This window comes from Strix aluco, chromosome Z, assembly GCF_031877795.1.
Source record: "Strix aluco isolate bStrAlu1 chromosome Z, bStrAlu1.hap1, whole genome shotgun sequence".
NCBI classification, from domain to species: Eukaryota; Metazoa; Chordata; class Aves; order Strigiformes; family Strigidae; genus Strix; species Strix aluco.
The window spans coordinates 63,603,610-63,623,804 of record NC_133971.1 but is presented as its reverse complement, the minus strand read 5'-3'; the positions used below and the strand labels follow the sequence as shown (position 1 = coordinate 63,623,804).

At 43.1% G+C, this 20,195-nt stretch overlaps 1 protein-coding gene across 1 annotated transcript in view; it reads right to left on the bottom strand.

Annotated features, from left to right (window-relative positions):
• The window catches only part of MEGF10 (multiple EGF like domains 10), a 108,132-nt gene extending 88,147 nt beyond the window's left edge, over positions 1-19,985 (bottom strand). Inside the window, exon 1 of the mRNA XM_074812945.1 lies at positions 19,906-19,985. The gene's annotated coding sequence lies outside the window, so the exon portion shown is untranslated. The remainder of the gene's footprint in view (positions 1-19,905) is intronic.
• Between the last annotated feature and the right edge of the window lie 210 nt (positions 19,986-20,195).

Below are 20,195 nucleotides of genomic sequence, written 5' to 3'. Positions count from 1 at the left end.
TCGAATTTTTAGCATAGTCCCTTAAGCAGATAGCATCACCAAACATCTGATATTTTATTTTTTTCTAATGGGAATCATAGGAAAGGATATTATACTCATAGTTGCAACTGTGAAAACTTTGTGGTTGCTGACAAGTTGCCTGGGACAATCCTGTGGTTGCTTAAATACACCAATGTCCTGGTCTCACTGCTGCGGAAATTCTCATTCATGGTTTTACCCTCTCTTGACTGTAGCTTTTGTGACCCCTCTTGTCCTTTTATCTCGAGTACCAGCCTTCCAGACACTGTGTCACTTCCAGTTTATTGCCAGCACATAAAGGAGCACAATCACAAGACTCAGACAATTCCTTTAGCTTCCTATGCAATTTAGGATCCATTTCATGCCTGCCTTCCTTTAAAAGTCATCTGTTTTCTTGTTTCAGTCCTCTTCAAAGACCACCTCTGTCTCTCTCCTTCCTCCATTACATGCATATTCTCTTTTTCCACATACATTTCCATCAAACATTAGATTCTTCCCTTTCCCAGATACAATCTCCATTATTGTTGGCAAAATTCTTCAGTCTGCAGCTCCCCACACTTGTCACATCCTTTCACTGGACCCTTTCATTACAAAAATAAGACATATGAACACCCTCATTTATCTGTATCTTCTACTTGCTAACAAGTTGTTATAATTTGTGAACAAATTTGCTGGTAGCACTGCTTCAGTATATTTATCTTTGTAAATCATCCAAGGAAATGACATTTTGCATATAACACTCTACAGAAAATAAAGTTGTCATTCCAGTTAGCTCCTGTTTTCATGATTTAGACTGAACATTTCACTTCTGTAAATCCTTATCACAGTACTTTGTTACAGATTTCAATTTTCAAATTATTTGCTTTTTTGGAAAAAAAGTTGATTTACTCTGATGCCATCTCATTTTAACAGCTTCTGAACATTTCAATGCATTACTTCCCAGCTTTTCTTTCCCACCTCCAGCAATCTAGTTCAAAGTGCAATGATTCATTGCACAAGCCTCCCACATCCTCTGCAAAGCAAATCCAAAACATTCTGGTAGGAACGGGGAACCCAGAAGTGTTCCCTTTGACACTTCACTCATTCTCTTCTTCCATCTTTTATTTTGGCATTGGCAAAGGTTAGAATGGATGTAGCACTCCTGCATTCTTTCCTCAAACAGGAAAATGGAAGATTGTAATGCAAAACCAAAAGAAATTGGATAATTCTAGTTTTTTAACAAAACCGCAATTAAAGGGACAAATCCTATTCCCATTGAAGTCAAAGGGAATTTTGCTCTGAACAGCTTTCAGTAAGACTGCGATATAACCTGATGAGGCCATCTTACAGACTGAGCAACACGTAAGACTGGTTTTCACAGCAAATTGGCTCAACAACATTGGGAGATCCTTACAGTGTATCATTTGGAGTTGCTACTAGCTGGAATAAATGGAGGGAGCTCTATAGATCAACATGTGCAAGACCAGACCCATTTTGCCACCTACTCATTTCATTTCTCACCCATCTCCCTGTCTCTTTCCACCACAGTTAATTTACTACTGCTGAAGGCCCTAATGAGATGCCATCAAGTGATCATACTGTGTCCATTTATACTGGTGGCAGTTGTATATCATTGCTACTGCCCCAGGAGAACTGAGGCAAGACTGAAGTTTTATTCTAACTGTATACCTTTCATAATACTTGTTAGCATACACAGTTATGGAAAAAATGCTTTTATCTACAAACCTTCTCCCTGGCCTTTACTTACTAGCTTGTTTGATTTGCACTGCTCCTTGACATTACAGGTTGACAGTTTGGTCTCGTTATCTCATATGTGCCCTGCAAGATCTACAGACGTAATATGAACAACAGGCCAAGGAGTAGCTGAATGTTTAGGACATCAAAACTCAACATTATATTCTTTTTAAAAAAATATTACAAACTTAATACCATATTTGTAGTTGTGTAATTTTAGTGCTTAGTCTCCCCATCTGTCAGCAGAGAAAAAAAAAAAAATATTCCTGGGGAGAAATTCAGCTTACCAGGTGCCTATGTTGTCTACAGGTCTTCCCTCTTTCATGTGCTTGTGTATGTGTATGTGCACATGTGCACCTGCACACTGATGCATATATATATACACATATATGCAGATAAATGTACACAGACCCAGATAGATACAGATACTCCTAAATAGTTGAAGCTGTAAGTCAAGATGCTGTTTTAGTGAATAAATAATACCTCTAAGAAATAAAATTGCTACCAATGCTTGTGATGGGCAGTAAAAAAACATGTTCTTTCCAACGATGACAAAGTAAACAACTTTGTACTTTATCCATAAAAACACTTTGATACTGAGTAATTTCATATCAAAGCTACCAGTTCTGATTTATATCAGCTTCAGTTTTCTCTTACCATATTTTTAAGACATCTCAAATCATTCAATTCTTAAATTAATTTCTTTAAATGATGAATCAGACTCTCCTTTAAAAAGAGTGCCTGGTACGTCATTAAAAGAAAATAATGAAGGCAAATGCCTTAGAATGTCTAACAATCAATAGAAGACATTTTTGGTTGCAATAATTTCTCTTACTAAAATATGTTCATTTACTTTGGTTGCAGGTTATCTGAAACCTTCCTAAACGTCTGCTGCTAATTCCAGCTGAAGGCAGTGTAATTTGAACTCAGAAGAATCAGGACCACATTTTTATTAACTTGAGCACAAGGCCCTAAATCCCTCAAAATATTATCCTGCAGGACATATGTTGCCTTCTTTAAACCTGTACCTCTTTGCAGTATGGGTTGTAAAAGGACAGCAGTAGCACGAGGACGTATCTATCACTATAAAAATGGTCTATTCACAGCATTGTCTGACAAAGCACCTTTAGTAACACGGCACCCTATTCAGAGATCTAATTTTTGCAGACATTTGTATGCCAAATTAAAAAAATCTCTATGATGGTGGGTTTAATGAGGTACTTCGTTATTCTCTGTAATAAAAATTAAAAGAGAGAGACAGAATTCTTCAGCTTAATTACCACATCTGTTATTAGGCACTTTACTGTGATTGACTGGAGTGTATGTGTCAGAGACTGTGCCAGAAAACAGGCCAACTTTGTAAGAAGACTTACAACTTACAGCCCAACTGGCATTAGCAGCATCTCTGTTACAACTTCTGCTGCCGCTCAGTTAAAACTACAGGAATGTTGGCCTTGGTTCAGTCATTCATTAAAAATAAAAACAAGTATTGCGAACTGCGCATGGATTTTTTTAAATGGAAATTAAAAGCTTTCACTGTTTTCAGAAGGAAATGCAGTGGTTATCTGGATGTGTGAATGTGTCTCTCTTTAACAGATGAGAGACATAAGCAATCCAGAGTTTGGAAACCATGGGATGAAATTTCATGTTCAGTAGTACATCCACTGCTTTATTATGCTAGCAGACAAGCAACCAGCTGAGAAGACAGTGAAAAACAGCACAGCGTTTGCAGAGGGACTGGACAATCACAGTGAGGGAGCTGCTGGGAAGACTGAAAACAGAATGGATGCTCTCCTCTGATCTGCATGGAAATTTGGGATGAAATCTGAACTCACTCATGAAACTGCTTGTTCTCCCGGAAATCCAGAGCAGTCCAACAGCTCAACACTGCCAATTTGCCAGGTCACCTTGCTGGCCACAGCAGGGACACTCCAGGCAGCTTAGCAGGGCGCTTCATGCAGAGACAGCAAACCCAACTGCAGCTCCCTGGCAGCAGACAGTGCAAATGAGTGGGGGAAAGCAAAGCCGACATAAGAGGAAAAGATCAGAGGAGCCACCCTGAGAGATCTCATGATGCCAGGAGGAAGCACATCCCTCCTTCTGCCCATAGCTGTATTCTGGGTGGTGCTGACAACGGACCTTTGATGCCTGAATACTCAGATTCACTATCACGACACCTAGTGAAAACTCCATGCTTGGGCTGGGCAACAACTGCTATTGCATGGTTTTTACTACCAGCTAATCTTCTTTTGGCTCTAAAAACCAAACTCTTAGAATCTACCAGTCCCGACACAGCAAAACAACTCTGAGTCTACATGCACTTACTCCCTCGACTAACTGCTTCTTTCCAATTTCACACAGGCTTTCTACTAAGAGCACAGCAATGTATGTTCCTATTGTCAGCAAGGAAGACAGACAGGCCAGCTGCCATATTGCTTAAAATTACTTCTCTTCATCCATTCTGTCCAGTAAGGAGCAAGGGATTATTTGACCTTCCCTACTGATTTTCTGCACTGCTCTACAGAGTGCAAAGAAAGGTAGCAATGTGTAGAAGAGCAACAAAAACGGCACCAATATCCACTGCATCCACTCCTAAAGGCAGAAAGATGCCCTTGTGTTGAAAGCTAAAGCATATTAAAGTCTATCATGGGCTGGGGCAAGCAACGGGTGCTTCGTCTGACCCAGCCTATCAGCTGCCCAGTGAACTAATCCATGAATAAATCTTTCTTCTCTCTGGAGGGCAGACTGTGACATTAATTCCCTCCCTCCAGGAGAGCAAGTGACCATTTTCTGGAGAGTCTTCCCCAACGGGTGAGATGAGCCAGGGCAGATGGTCTCTGTCACTGTCTAAAGGTCTTTGTTGTGCTCTCAGGACTCCAAGGCTGCTCCACACTGCAAAGGGTTCCAGAAAGTTTCCATATGCCTCTCTGTCCCGTCTTGCCTCCCGTGTGCCTTTTGCAAATATCTGATCTCCCTCAACCCCTTTAATTTAGCAAAAGGTAAGATTCACTTACTTAAGCACCCTTCTTTTTAGGTATATGTTATGCAATAATCTCACATACAGTATTTTTATCGACATAACTCCCTATAAGATCTACAACACTTTTTCTAACACTATAAGCCTTTTTGTTCTTAAGACTACTCTTAATAACCACACTGTATATGGAAAGTATTTAGACTCCTGTCTAAATGTTTTATTTCATAAAACAAATCAACAACAGAGCTGAAAACAGAATTTAGATCTGCTAGTCTGCATTTTAATCCTACTCTTAGGACCCATGCCTCCAGTTTGGTATTTTGCCACAGTGGCTATAAGATGAACATCATGCTTACAGTGCTTACTGTGGCTGTAGTGTCAGAATCATGAAATACAGACCTTTGTGTCTTAGACATTTACAAAGAAACCACCACACACAATATCATGACTGGGAGAATTTTTAACAGATTTGGACCACCTCTGAAGAGGCCAATAATGCCCTCTAATCTGGATGCTTTTTAATTTCTTTGTTTTTCCCATTGGTATTCTTGTTGTAAACTGCAATGAAGAAAAACACATGTATATATCTAAGAGAAAACCTCAGTGTACTACAACTTTGTATTTCCCTGTAGAGGTAATTTTTGGAAGTGTAGTGTGAGAGACTCCCATAGGAGAAGAGGAGGAAGATTAAAGTACATCCTAGGATGCAGCCTCCAGAGATGCTTCTGCATGACACCAGCCATTTTTGGAGTGACTGTAATGGCTTTCTACTTAATTCCAAAAACTTCCTACTGAAGACCATGATGCAGCAACCTCAGACTTTTTTTACATCTCCTCTCATTGCTAGATGAGAAAAAGCATTTCCTCTTTGCATCCCAGCACTACTTTAGCAAACCAACCCAAACCAAACCAAAATCTACTTTCTGAAGTTGATCCACTGGCAAAATAAAAACTGACTTGTAAAAGGGTGTGATACACACAGAAAGGTTGACAGTCTGCAAAGATACAAAAAAATACTTCTGTATTTTAGCGGTGCAGACCAGAACCCCAAATCATTGCCTCCTCTGAGGTTCACTTACCATGAACACATATCCTGGCTGTCATTATTTGTACATCATGCAAATTGGCATGAACTAGTGTTCAGCAAGAAAGAATGGATCATATCTTAAAAGTGCATTAAAGTTGCAGAGGAACAATATTGTTCCAGAGATGAGATTAAGTCTCCCAGCTGTCTGAAATGGGTTATGGAGATAGAATAAAACTACTGACAGCAGTGGGTATACTTAAAGCAAGGAAACATTTCTCTTGTTGTGTTTTTGTTCCATTTTTCAACAACTACTCACCCAATCTTCTTACTCAGTAATTAAAAATGCACCTTTTTGTGGGGTCAGAGTTTAAACAACTTCCCCGGAACTAGTGAAACTCGTATCTATTCAGTACCAGCTTCTGTCTTAAACTGATGAAGCCCTGTGGCATACCTGCATAGCAGTATTTGCAACGTGTAGTGCCTTTAATCCAAAACAACCCTAAAGCATAAAGAGCACTAACTTTGCCATGCATTCTCAGCAGAGTCCATTACAGAGCTGGAATTTAGCTTTTTCCTAAAAGAAAATTTAATAATCTATTAAAAGAGGCCAGTTGCTCTGGCTTTGATGGAGGTAGCTTTGGGATATCTGCACAACACAGACATGTGTGTGTTCACAGATCCTATAATGCATTACCCAGGTGATGCACAAGGGATCCATGTTCACACACCTCACCTCAGTTACTCTGCAAGTCCACTGATTTCACTTGAGTTATTCCTGGTTTACTCAAGGCAAGTAAGAAAATCGGGTCTTTAGCTTCGGTTCTCTTATGTCTCTTCTTTTAAAACAAAACATGAATCTAGCTAGAATTAATTTATAAAAAAACATAAAGCACATTCTTTGCACACATCTAAAATCTTCATGAAATCTTCCCTTCAATTTAAAATACATATTTCAATCTCTCTGGCAGGTACCCTTCAGAAACAGTTGTTATTTACCAATATCACTCTGGGGACAAAAAAAAAAAAAAAGATTAAAAGATCAAGTTACTCTTCACTTCCAAACAAGCCTGGACACAGCTGTACATCAGCTTCCAAGCAACTGCTTCACAAAAACACAACAGGGCTTCTGTCTTCCCACAGGGTTTGCTCAGGTCATCCGCATGTGGCATGGATTAAAGCAACACTAAAGCTTCATTACACAGCAGGCGGAGCCACGACCTAAACGCACAAGCCGGGGGTGCTGCTGGTGCCACTGGTAAATGCCCCCCGTCGTCGCGTCAGGTGGTCTGCCCGAGAGGACTCCTCCAGCGCCAGGAGGAGACCATGTACAGCTCTCACACAATCCGCAGCCAGGACGGAAAATAAGGATCTGAACGATTTTTCTGCTTTTACATTTTCACTGTCTAAGCAGAAGGAAGTTGGAGGGAAGTAGACAAGTGTGTTAAGAGGGGGGTTTGTAGGCAAAAAGAGGATAGGGAAGAGGCAGCCTCAGATTTCGGTGGTGATAGAGCAGCGGAGTCAGGCAGCCTGTGCAAATTGTAAAATTTTCTTTAGAAACACCATTGTCAAAACTGAAAACAAGAGGAAGGCACAGTCCCCATGTCAAACACCTGAGTACGCGGGGCAGAGGCTCCCCGTACACAGATGCCTCCTCAACCTGATGGAAAGCCAGAGCTCGTCTCTCAGTGCCTAGGTGGGCCACAGATGGAGTGCCCAAGCCCACAGAAGCCTATACCCTGGCCAAGGTTTAAGACCGCAATCCCCTGCACAGGAGGGGGATGAGACAGTTTTACCAGGGCTGATACATTTGGTAGATCACCAGCCTTCCGGCACCTCAGCACACAAGCAAAACAGTCAGCAGGTCTGGGGAGGTGGGTTTTCTGCTCCTGGACTTACAGTTCCTTGAGAACTTGCAGAGTGTTAAGTATTTTTTCTTTCCTATGGCTCATGCCAGGAAGACAGTATCAGAGCAAAGCAGTGGCAGCAACCGTCCAGCCACAGGTGCCCAGATTTTTGTCATGGCAGGAAAAAGTCAATGTCTTACTAGCATTCTTATGCATAAAAAGCAATCATGTGGTTAATCAGAACCCACATAGATAGATAGACAGATAGATAGATAGATAGATAGATAGATAGAATAGTGCACTCCTCAGCTGCAATATATCAGTAACTCCTACCAAAGGGCAAAGCCACACTGAATAATTGCACCAGGCTTTGTACTATGCCTCTCCTCCATGCTATCCAATCAACATACAGCCAATGCGGACAGGTATTAATTACTTCTCAGTCACTTCACCTTTCATAGAATCATAGAATTACAGAATCATTCAGGTTGGAAAAGACCCTTGGGATCATCAAGTCCAACCATCAGCCCTACTCTACAAAGTTCTCCCCTACACCATATCCACCAACATCTCATCTAAACGACCCTTAAACACATCCAGGGATGGTGACTCCACCACCTCCCTGGGCAGCCTATTCCACTGTCTGACCACTCTTTCTCTGAAAAATGTTTTCCTGATGTCCAGTCTGAACCTCCCCTGTTGGAGTTTAAAGCCGTTCCCCCTTGTTCTGTCACTAATTACATGTGAGAAGAGACCAGCACCAACCTCTCTACAGTGTCCTTTCAGGTAGTTGTAGAGAGTGATGAGGTCTCCCCTCAGCCTTCTCTTCCTCAAACTAAACAGTCCCAGCTCCTTCAATCGCTCCTCATAGGATTTGTTCTCCAGGCCCTTCACCAGCTTCGTTGCCCTCCTCTGCGCTTACTCCAGTACCTCAATATCTCTCTCGTACTGAGGTGCCCAAAACTGGACACAATACTCCAGGTGTGGCCTCACCAGTGCAGAGTACGGGGGGACTATCACCTCCCTACTTCTGCTGGTCACACTATTTCTAACACAAGCCAGGATGCCGTTGGCTTTCTTGGCCACCTGGGCACACTGCTGGCTCGTGTTCAGCTGTTTGTCAATTAGAACCCCCAGATCCTTCTCTTCCACACAGCTCTCCAGCCACACCTCCCCAAGCCTGTAGCAATGCATGGGGTTGTTGTGGCCCAAGTGCATGACCTGGCACTTGGCCTTGTTGAAGCTCATCCCGTTAACGTTGGCCCACCGATCCAATCTATCCAAGTCTCTCTGTAGAGCCTCTCTATCCTCATGCAGATCGACACTCCCGCTTAACTTGGTGTCATCTGCGAACTTACTGATGATACACTCTATGTCTTTATCAAGATCATCAATAAAGATGTTGAACAGAAATGGTCCCAACACCACTTGTGACCGGCCACCAGCTGGATTTAACTCCATTGACCACCACTCTCTGGCACCGTCCATCCAGTGCTTGACCCAGCAGACCATTCACTCATTCAGGACATGAGCAGCCAGTTTTTCTATGAGAATCCTATGGGGAACTGTGTCAAACGCTTTTTGAAAATCCAAGTAGATAATATCCACAGCTTTCCCCTCGTCCAATAGTCGGGTCATCTTGTCATAGAAGGAGATCAGGTTTGTCAGGCAGGACCTGCCTTTCATAAACCCATGCTGACTAGGCCTGATCCCCTGGTTGTCCATTATATGACTTGTAATGGCACTCAAGATGATCTGCTCCATGACCTTCCCTGGCACCAAGGTCAGACTGACAGGTCTATAGTTTCCTGGATCCTCCTTTCTGCCTCTCTTGTAGATGGATGTCACAGTTGCCACCCTCCAGTCCAATGGGACCTCCCCAGTTAGCCATGACTTCAGGTAAATCATGGAAAGCGGCTTGGCGAGCACATCTGCCAACTCCCTCAGCACCCTTGGGTGTAACCCATCCAGTCCCACAGACTTGTGTGCATCCAAGTGGTGTAGCAGGTCTCTGACCACCTCCTCTTTAATTGTGCTGACCTCATTCTGCTTCCCCTCCCCATCTCCCAGCTCATGAGGCTGGGTGTCCAGGGAACAGCCAGTTCCACTGCTAAAGACTGAGGCAAAGTAGGCGTTAAGCACCTCAGCCTTTTCCTCATCCTTAGTTACCATGTTTCCCTCTGAATCCAATAAAGGACGGAGACTTTCCCTAATCCTCCTTTTGCTGTTAACACACTTATAGAAACATTTTTTATTATCCTTAACAGCTGTAGCCAAGTTGAGCTCTAGGTGCGCTTTGGCTCTCCTAATGCTCTCCCTGCATAACTTCACTACATCTTTATAGTCTTCATGAGAGACCTGGCCCCTCTTCCAAAGGTCATAGATTCTCCTTTTCTTCTTGAGATCCAGCCAAAGGTCCCTGTTTAGCCAGGCCGGTCTCCTTCCCCGCCTGCTTGTTTTTCGGCACACGGGAACAGCCTGCTCCTCTGCCTTTAAGACTTCTCTCTTGTAGTATGTCTAGCCTTCATGGACTCCCACATCCTTCAAGGCAGCCTCCCAAGGGATTTTGTCAATCAGTCTTTTGAACAGGTCAAAGTTTGCCCTGCGGACGTCTAAGGTGGCAGTTTTACTAACCCCTCTCTTTGTTTCTCCAAGGATCGAAAACTCAATCATCTCATGATCACTGCACCCTAGACGGCCTCCAACCTTTACCTCCCCCACAAGCTCTTCCCTGTTCACAAGAAGCAGGTCCAGGAGGGCACCTCCCCTGGTCGGCTCACTCACCAGCTGTGTGAGGAAGTTTTCCTCCACACATTCCAGGAACCTCCTGGATTGTTCCCTCTCTGCTGTGTTGTGATCCCAGCAGACACCCGGGAGGTTAAGGTCCCCCCAAAGAACAATGGCAAGTGACTGCAAGATTTCTCCCAACTGTTCATATAAGGCTTCATCCACCTCACTGCTTTGGCTGGGAGGTCTATAGCAGACTCCCACAGCAAGATCTGCTTTATTGGTCCTTAACCTAATCCAAACACTCTCAACCCCATTACCACTATACTTGATTTCTGAGCTTTCTTTGCTGCTTCAAGGAACGTGGCCTTTGTCCGGAAGAAGGGACTGTGAAGTAGCAGCAGGGGACACGCAGTCTCTGATGAAAGAACCACCCAGGGTTTGTGGATATTCACGTGCTCACTCCCAAAGCATGTGAGAACTCATAAAGGATGTGAGTAACGGCTCTGGAAGTAACATCACAAAATTAGGGGCAAATAGGACAATAGCACAAATGGGACTCCCATTTAGGAGCTCATAAAAACTCTGTTTAGACTTAAGTGTCTGTTTATTCCTATTACAATTACTTAGATTTTCTATGAAAGTAAACAGTACTCTAGAGAGGATCTAAACTAAGACTTGTTGAACTCAACTGATGTATCTCCTTCCCATCTTTCCACAAAATCTTCTTGTGATGTTTAGATTCCTGAAAGTCTCCTAGGAGCATTGTAAAAAACAAAATTTCACAAGTTCCAAAGCTCCCATATTTTGATGTCACTGAATACAGTAATTTGGATGCTACCAATGCATCAGAAAATACCAAATGGATGGGAGCACCTGACAACATCAAACAGGACCATGAGAGCTTACATCATGAGAGATAGTGACACCTATACCAAACTATATCTAGCAGGCAAGAATCATACAGTACCATCTCTACATTAAGTCCTACCCATTACTTTTAAATTACATACTCAAATGTCTTTGTCTTTTGTGGTCCCAAAACCGAACATTGTACAGGTGGATGCGATTTGAATAGTAAAGCACACCCAGAACATGAGTTCATTTGTACATTAGTACTTGGACATAATTATTTCCTGCACTGAGTAACAGGGCCACATGAGAGATGGGATTTCAGATTTGGAGAGGGTGTTTGCTTTGCTGTCCTCAGGAGACGGACAGTGTGCTGTTTCACACGACATGCACTTTTAGGACATTCATAGTGACATTATAATTTAAGAGATTCTTATGCACAAAAAAGTAATTATATGGGTAATTAAAATCCACTGCTGTCATAAGGCTGTGCAGTGGCCTACATCCTTTAATGGCAGCACATACAGAGATCACAAGTATCATTTCCACAGTGTTTGCAAGAGAGAAGGAAATTCTACCTTCTATGCAGTCTGGCACCATTCCAACACAGTTTTAAAAAAAAGTTATTAAGAACTGATCCTTTTCTTGAGGACTGTTTGAAAAAAACTCTCTGTCTAGCCAGCTTTACCCTCAGCAAGCATTTATTCACCTGACTTTCTCAGGCAGATCACTGAATTTCTTAGACCAACAGCTGAGTCTCCCCTCCGACACCAGCTGGGCTGTATCCTCAGTACGTCCTTCCACTAAGAAGATTAAGGTAAACACTGGAGGAAGAATCTGGTCGGGAGTCTAACTATGCCAACCTTGCTGCCCAAACAAAACACCTCCTGTTTTTTTTTTTTTTCCCAGGAGCAGTGGCACTCTTCAACCACACTCAGGTTAAAGAAAGAAGCAACAACCACCAAAAAAACACCCAAGTGTCAGGCCAAAATTGGCTGGGATTTTTACTAGCATGTAAAATTCAGACAAAATCACTAAACTCTCAAGTTTTGATCCTCAACCACAAGCAACTTGACATAAAAAGGAATTTGTGAGCAAAAGTGCTAAGTTCATACAGAACCTGCAACAACTCCTCAGAGTTCTGTTTTTGGAGCGTGGCGGGTGAGTGTGGGGAAGGGCTGGCTGCCGGGGGCAGCCCTCAGCACATGCTGGATGGGGCAGGACTGAGCATGGCCCTTCATTGAAGCAGGCGGGAGCAATAAAATCATCAGCTCTTCAGGCACTTGTGTTGTGTATTTAAATAGAGCTACCCATATACCATACTTCTTGATTTATCATTTGTACCTCAAACACAAAATACAGCCTGACCTTCTTCAGATTAATTTTTGATGACACAGATCTCTTAATATAGGCATAAGTAATTTTGGTGATCATCTCTCCCAAAAGTATAGACAAAAAAACCCTCCAAAGAAAAGCCTAATGATGGGGAACTGAATAAATAAAAAGATACATTATTTAATACTACTCTGTCACCAGTTGCAAAAATGCTTTCTGTTCTTCTTTGCAGTTCAACAGCTTCTCTAAAGTAAAATATTCACTAGGAAAGTGCAAGCGAAGTAGGAAAAATGTGTCAGTATAAACAAAACACAACTGCAGAATTTGAAATAATTTTATATTTTGAATTTCTGTATTCAGAAAGTGTAACAGTCAGAGCAAAATCAAAAAACGTATTTGAACCTTACATGAAATTAAGGAAATTGAACTCGTTATACCAATATACCAACAAACAGGCGAAGTGCTCTGTAAATGACATGTTTCCCTTGAGCTATGTGTTTAGGAGTAAATACTGTTCAAAAGCAAACACAAGTTTAATAAGATCCTCAATCAGAATAAGAAAATAGAAAAAGGAAGAGAGGGAAGGGAAAGAAAAAGGAAGAAAAAAAGAAAAAAAGGGAAAAAAGAAAAAAGGGGGAAAGGAAAAATTAGAAGAAAAAAGGAAAAATAAAAGAAAAAAGAAGGAAAAAAGAGAAAAAAAGGAACATACAGCAGTAGCTAGGGAATGAGTCCAAAGTGCCTTTGCTGGGTAAGACCACCAGCGGCCATCATTGGGTGCCACCTCTTGTGCACTGGAGAAGACAATCCAGCCCTCAGGGCTGCAAAGGCGAAACAGTTGATTTTAAACAAATATATTTCTAATTGAAGAGCTTTCCACTCCAGATGCTGTATCCTATTTTTTAAATAGATTTACAATGACTGACGCAAGTATGCTGCCTTTGGGGCCAAGACTGCTGCAGCTCACAAGCTGTCAGGGACATTTCTTTATGCATCAAGTGCTCTTCATTCTTGCCAGTGGTCTTGAACCCTCTGAAGAGGGTTTATAAATCACCAAATAAATGCTTCCCACAAACACACACGGGCATTATTTGCACCTAAGTTCCAGTGACCATAACATGTGTGTGTTAACACACCAGTCTGGTCCAAAATTTTGTAAACACTTTAGAAGAAACTAGAACTCAGTTACACATGCTCAAAAGCACAATGTAGGAAGCAATCTTGGAGCACAGAACAAAAGAACTGGAAGATCTACTTGGCCTGTTGACATACTCTGTCTTATTACCACCGTGTCTGTCCTCAGTGCTATATTAAACGTTTTCTGCTGATTCCTGACAGCAGCTTCCAAAAAAACATAAACAAATCAGTTATGTCAATTCGTACTTACAACTTAAACAGACCTTGGCGCACACATACACATACGCGTGTGCGCGCGCACACACACACACACACGTCTTTTTTTTCTTTTTTAGCATGCAACTGCTTCCAGTGTATTCATGTTCTCAGGGTGACCAAGCATAGTCTGACTATTGGCTTTGGGAGGATCTGATGCCAGTCAGGCGTGCATAATGGCCTCTTTGTCTGGCTGTCACATGAACAGCATTGTGTTACAATCACTGTCACTCCTGGCTTAGACTGCAAGGCATGCTTTCACACAAAACATTCGCTCTGGGAGCTCTTTTTGACAGAGCCCTGTGATCGAAACTCTCTCGCTCCTCTTTAATTAATCAGTTCAGCAATTCCAAAACCTTGTCAGGATTCAAAAGCTCTCACCCAAATCAACTGATTCTGAAACTTCTCTATGGGTCACATGAAGAAAGGGGCAAGTAACTTAAAACAGCCATCACCTAAATCACTATACGTGAATCAACACCAAACTGAAGTGTTGAGCAACACAGTTAATAAAAAATAGACTGCCATAGTACAAAAGGTCTGAATGAAGCCCACAACAGTGAAAACATAGAAACAAATTTGATTTAATTCACCTTTGCAGTATGTGAGGTCAGAAGGATACCAGCATGGTAGTGGGATCCCCCCAAAACCCAGTTTAGGAGAAGACAAACACAGCATCACAGCCACAAATTCCTCCTTTTTGTTCCACCAGCTAGCAACCTCACTGTTCCCACCTGTGTCTACAGTGGAAGCCAGATGCACCCTGTAGCCCTGATCTTTAGATATGAATTAGGACGATCAAAACGAGACTGCAGTGCACAGCTTCCTCCAGCACATGCTGGCTCCCAATGGGAAACCCCAACGCATAGGCAGAGCCAGAGCTAGGCAGCTCTTGGGCAGCTCCCACATTCTAGGTTGGCACGGCCGCAGAGCTGTGGCATGACTGCAGAGTACAGGCGGTACGCAGCACTGCCAGGTCCACTGTGAACCACGGATGAGGATCTCATCATGACTTTTCCTAAACCCTTTGACAGAAGAGTATTTTGTTCCAGATGACAGTTGGGGACAGGAAAAATCTCAAGTCAAAGTTATCTCCACCTTGAACATTTTTCTCCTGTGCTTCAGAAAAATGTCTGCAAGATAAAATCAAAACATTTCCACAAGACAAATATGAGTAACTTAACAGGTGATAATGTTATTACTTGCTGTCTAAATCCTTTAAATTCACCAAGTGCCCCAAAAGAGTCCTGAAAAGTAGATAAACAAGATTTCTGTACATGGAGAAACTTCAAAAGATGCTGTGAATGTCCTGAACTCATTGAGACCCTGCACAGATGTCTTTGTTTTCATTAATGAAAAATATTCTCACAGGGCTAAGACCAAAATATGTTAAGAATGATGTCCTTCTGCCCTTACTGTCTCCCTGAATCATTCTGTGCTGAATGCATTTGTCTTGTACAGTTACTTATGGAATACAGTGCTACTCACTTTGAAGAGGGCTTACAGGATTTACCCCTGAAGGAGATAAGCATGATGCAGCACAAACTCATTGTATAGTGCTTGCGATATACAGAAGACTTTACAAAGCAGTGGCATCTTTCCAAAAGAAATGGGGGTGTGCATGGAACAACAAACTACCAGCTTGCTTATTGTTTTCTGTCCAAGTCATTCTTCTTTTCTTTGCAGTCCATCAAAGTAATGTATCTTCTGCTAAACTCTGGTTTGGTGTTCCACCCTGCTGCTGCTCACAGATGTGTCAGTCACCCTAAACTCACATTATCGCTCTCTTGATCATTTTTTCTTTCCTGAGCAGCCTTGACCAGCCATCCCTTTTCTCTACATCATCCACCACTGTTTCAAGCACTCTCTCCCAGAGCAGCACTGCCCATGGGAGACATCACCAGGCTGGGTCAGGGCACCCCTGTCTCATGCCTGGACAACTTCACCCACACCACAAAGCGCTGCTGGTCTTCTCTTGTCCAGCCTGATAAATCCACCTTCTGCATTGCCCTAAGGTCATGGCTTGTCCAAGTCTCCCCTTGCCTTTCATGGGTCTCTTTCCATGCCCAACATTCCTCATACTCAACAAGATGTTGAGCCCTTCTTTGGCAGGGCTACGGTACCATCATTGATAATATACTGGTGTTTCAGAGAAGTAGTTCTACATCGTCTCCTACTTCAAGACTCTCACCTGAAAAAAACTATCATTAATCCCTTTAAACATTTTAATTTCCATGATTTTTGATTAATAATGACTGGGGCTTGACAGTTGTTTTCATTATTTCATTGTCCTTCCTTATTTCCTACTTTCTTTTGTCTTAAATTTTAGACTATAAAAGGCAAAACCATTTTTGCTATTATTTCTGTGCTGTTGTACAGCTCCTGTGACTGGAGTGGTGGGACACTTACAGCTGTAAGAGCTAGTGTTTCTATTTTAAATATAAGACATATTGTTATGAAGTCTTCATATGCAAGTGTCTTTGCAAGAGTTAATTGGCATCTCTGCGTGTTCAACAAAAATAATTCGGTAGGCTTAGAAGAGTGTTCTTTTACAGCAGCAGAAAAAAGATTAAATTTCTTTCCTGAGGTCACACAGCAAGTCAGTGTCAAAGTTAAAATTATGCTTTCTGCTTCCCAATCTATATTCTTTCATTGTCTTGCACATCAAAAGGGCTCAGAATTAGCTGACTATGGGCTAATTTCTCTGACAATCAGATACAAAACATAGATAAAACATGAAGAGCTGGCTGTCTACATTTTAATATCAACCTAATGTGTACATCCAAAGGCATGAACCACAAATCCTTACACAAGCAAAACATCAATTAAAGACCGGACAGTTTGAATGGGTTAATTAACAAGAATGCTGACACAATCAATAGAGCTATTCTAGTAAAGCAAATCCCTCCCCAGAATAGTCCTCCTATTTTTCTGACAGATGGCTTTACATTATACATACGCTTTTCGTAAGAAAAACATTTGGAATATCAAGACACAGATTCTTCTCATAGATGAAAAAATAATGCAGTTATTTCTAAGTTCATGATATGCTGATTCTAGCATATGTTTCAAATCTTCAAAGGGAAATATGAGTATCAACTACTGGGAAACCCATCTCTTAATATTAAAAATCAGGGTCAAATTCCACTGCTGACAGTGAGCTGGTAACATAACTACTATATAGTGAAATCTGGTGCCACTGGTATCATTCATCAAGGAAGGCACTGCTTAGTGCAAATAAGGACGTAAGTTCCACTACACCATTCCACCCCACATCTAAAAAAACGCTTGTAGTGGATTTTCACTGCTCTACGCTGTGTTCCATTTAAGACATGAATATTCTGGATCACATGCATGTTATGGTATTTTGTATGGAAGAATCAACGTATCTTTGAGTAAAATTGTAGCACATATGCAAAGAATCTGTTTATTTTTTTCCTTCCCCAAAAACCACTTACTTCCCTTAATGAGAAGAATTGAAAATGCCTAGACAAGAAAAAGGTGTGGAGAGACACAGTGCAAACTCCTGCCAAGTAATCTGAATATAAATTCAAGGGATCCTTACCAGCTGCAGTCAAAAGCCCACTCCAAACTCTGTCAGATGTTAATCAAACTTAAGTATGTTAATACACGGTTTGCACAGATGAGTCAACTGCTTTTGTCAAACAGCATTTGCTTCCCTAGGTGCATGCCCCCATAGAGCAGAATACATGCTTTCATGGAAAACGTGGTTAGGAGAGTCACCACAGGACTGTTTACTTGGTCAAACTCTTCCGTTCAGCTGCAGGGCAGGAACAGCTCATTTAACACTGTAACCGCTGGAAAAGGTCCTCCCAGTACCCACCCTGTGAGGACACAAACCCACACCTCCAGTCACATTCAAAGTGTTGGCATATTTCAGCTAGAGCAGCTAAATGGTAAAATTTATGGTATACGAAGGGCTAAAGCATCATGCTATTGAGGCAAAGGCAGTACAGTTTCTGTCTAGTGGGGCTGCCTGGGGGGAGTTGAAACTGGCGTGCACAGCCATGCCCCTGGAGAACAGTGCAGACTTTAGACCCTTTCACCACATGTTACTCAAAACAGGGGAAATTAAATAGGTACAACCATTTTACTTCACACAGGTCACTGAGCAGCCAGCAGTTGAGAATCTTCTGGCAAGACACAGACTGTAATCAGTGAGCAAGGCACAGAAAATTCATTGCCAGTCCTGTGAACTGCTCATCTTCTAGCAGAGACTTCTACACACTCCAGACTTACAACTGCACCACCTTAAGAAGCCAAATGCAAAGCCATGTCATCTCCACAGCATATTAACAATCAATACTAACATGATGCAAGTGATGCACCTCTTGTGGGAATGACACACATTTAAATTTGATTGTATGACAAGGCCACATGGTGATTACAGTTGTCTGTGTAAGAAAAATTGTATAAATTTTACTAGATAATGCTCCATGTTTTGATGCTGTGCAGGTGCATGACTTACAGGAGCAAACAAGTAGAAACTTGGGCCTAAATTACGTTGTTTGTCCAGTTTATTAAAAATCTGGAGCATACCTGCCCAGCTGGCCTTTCTGACCTAAAACAGAAAAATCTGCAGGGCCACTGAGTAGCAACCGATACAGATAATTTGGCCACCCAGGCTGTTATTTTCCTAAATTCTGTCTCCAGCTCAGACAGTTCACGCCCCTCTGCGCTTCAAGAAGAGCGCACATACCTAATTACGTATGCTTTCCTCCCGGTATTGTGTTATTGGGCACAAATGCCATTTAGGGGTGTTGACAATGAAACCAAAGCCTGAAGTCAGCTTGCAGTTTCAGTCTCACATCAGACATGCTGCTCGGTCAAAGCATCTAAGACTTTTCAGCATAGGTCTGTAGCTTATCTGCTGGGAAACAAATGTGACTCTCCAGACTTGGCTTTTTGGGTTTTTTTGTTCTTCCAAGTTGCTGGATAAAAACATTTTTCCTAAATAGAGTCATTATGTTAATCTGCTTTCCAAACTGCTCCTGCCAAAGCTCAGTTACAAACCTGAGAAAGTATGCCATGAAACATCTCCAGTACTGGCAGCATGTTCCAAACCGAGGTTTTAACTCACTCTATAACCAAAAGTTGGCACTTGAGAAAAACTTCAGAGCTGTACACAATGCTGGGAAATACATGTCTGCTTTGACTACATTTAAGTACTCAATGACTGGCAGCTACATTTAAGTAATATGTAAGATTACCAAAAAGCCTCATTCTAGGAAAAGCAGCTGCTTATTTTTCCTAATTGACTTGTGCCTACATTTCCAGATCTAGCCTACTTCTTGGCTCAAACACAAAGTAGGAAATATTTACACTACTATGCCCGTCGCCAAAAGAAAATCTGTACAGGATACCACACGACTGAGAATTTCTCTCGGCAGCTTCTGCTGAAAGACACATGCTGGAACGAAGTTAAGTTACTAAACAGATGTGCAGGTCATGCTTATTTACATATACACACAAACATCCCTCTATTTCAGTATGTACCCTCGTTCCATTCTCCGTTTCGGACGGCCAAAAGCCTTCCGTGCAAACGAACGGTAACCTTTAGAAAAAGATATTTCTCGCAAATCCTTTGCTCTACGGAGAGCCTGAACCGAGTCGTCCCGGCTCCGGACCGCTGGCGCGGAAGAGGGAGGCGGTGCGAGCTGAGGGGAACGGGATGAGCCTGCCCGGAGCCCCAGAGCCGCCCCACCAGCCCGGTCACTCCCCAGCGCCAACGCGGAGAGAAACGCGCGGGCGCCCGGCTGCTCTGCCAAGGCGGCGGTACCGACGAGCGGGGCAGACATCCCACCGCCATCCCGAGGGCGCTTCTGCCGAGGGCGACCCCCGCTCCGCTCCACGAGCGGGGCTCCCCCGCCCCGGGATGCCGCCGCGCTGCTCCGCCGCACCCGCGTCCGGCACCGCGGCTTGCCGGCGCCGCACCTGCGGGGCGGGGCGGGGCGGGTCCGTATCTACCTGTCCCTGCCTACCTGTCCCGCGGGCGCCCTCCCCGTCCGAGCGGACGTCGGCTCCCGCCGCCGGCTGCCGCGCCGCCGCTGCGCCGAGCCAGGGGCGGTGTGTGGGGCGGTGTGTGCGGCGGCGCTGCCGGGGCGCAGCCTCTCCCCCGCCCGGCCCGCCCCTGGCCCCTGGCCCCGGCCCCCGGAAGCGTGGAGCCACGACGGACACGCAGGCAGCCAAACGGACGCTTAACCACTTACACGCTTATTCGGGCTGGTGTCGCCTGTGGGCCACTCGCCGGCGCGGATTGCTGCTCTCCCCC